Genomic DNA, 1,243 nt, shown 5'->3' on the forward strand with positions numbered 1-1,243 from the left:
CGGGTTTCGACTTAGATCTCTCAGTACTCTGTAAACTTCTTCTCGCAGTATCATGTCTCACATCTCACCCTTATTTATGTCTCGTTCCCTTTCTATAATATTGATTTCAATTTCATTTTCCTTGTATAGATCCTCAATGTAATCCTTCCACCTTTCAGCTTACCATTCTTTGGTCAGGACTGGTTCTCCAGTTTTCCATCTTAGCTCTTGACATTCAAATAGCTGCTTCTATTTTCTCCAAAGGCTTTGTTATTTCTCATGTAGGCAGTACCTATCTTTCCCCTAGTTAAACATGCGTCTAAATTCTTATATTTGTCCTCTGGCGATTCCTGCTTAGTCATTTTGCACTTCCTCTCAATCTCATTTTTGAGACTGTATTCCCTGTCACCTGCTTCATTTGATGCATTTTTAAATTTTCACCTTTCGTCAGTTATTTCAGTATCTCCTCTGTTACCCAAAGATCTCTACCAGGTCTGGTCTTTTTACGTATTTGATCCTCTGCCGCCTTCACTATTTCATTACACATTCTTCTACCGGATTTCTTACCCCTGTTTCATTGAATCATTACTTAATGCTCACATTGAAACGCTCAACAACGTCAGGTTCTTTCAGCTTACCCAGCTTGCATCTCCTTAATTTCCTACTTTTTTCATTGTTTTCACCTTTAATCCTCAGTTCATGACGAATGCATTCTTGGCAGAGTCCACATGTGCCTCTGGAAATGTAATACAAATCAAAATCTCATTCCGATATCTATGTCTTACCATTACATAATCTATCTGAAACCTTCCAGTGTCTCCAGGTCTCATCCATATATACCACCTTCTTCCATCATTTTTAAACCTGAGATTATTAAATTATACTCTGTGCAAAATTCTACCAGGCGGCTTCTTCTTTTATTCATTTCCCCCAGTCCATTTTCACCTATTATTCCTTCTCTTTCTTTTACTACTATCGAAATCCAGTGCCTCACCACAACTGTCTCCCTTAACTATAAGAATAATGTCTTTTACCTCCTCATATATTTCTCAATCTCTTGATCGTCTGCGGAACTATATGGCATATAAACTTGTATTGTTGTCGTGGGTGATGGCTTTGTGTCTGACTTGGCTCTGACAATGCGTTCACTATGCTGTTATTAGCAGACCGCATTCCCATTTTCTTATTCATTATTAAACCTACTCCTGCATTACCCGTACTTCATTTTGTATTTATAGCCCTGTATTAAGGTGGTCAGAAGTCC

This window comes from Schistocerca nitens, chromosome 2 (genome assembly GCF_023898315.1).
Source record: "Schistocerca nitens isolate TAMUIC-IGC-003100 chromosome 2, iqSchNite1.1, whole genome shotgun sequence".
Lineage (NCBI taxonomy): Eukaryota > Metazoa > Arthropoda > Insecta > Orthoptera > Acrididae > Schistocerca > Schistocerca nitens.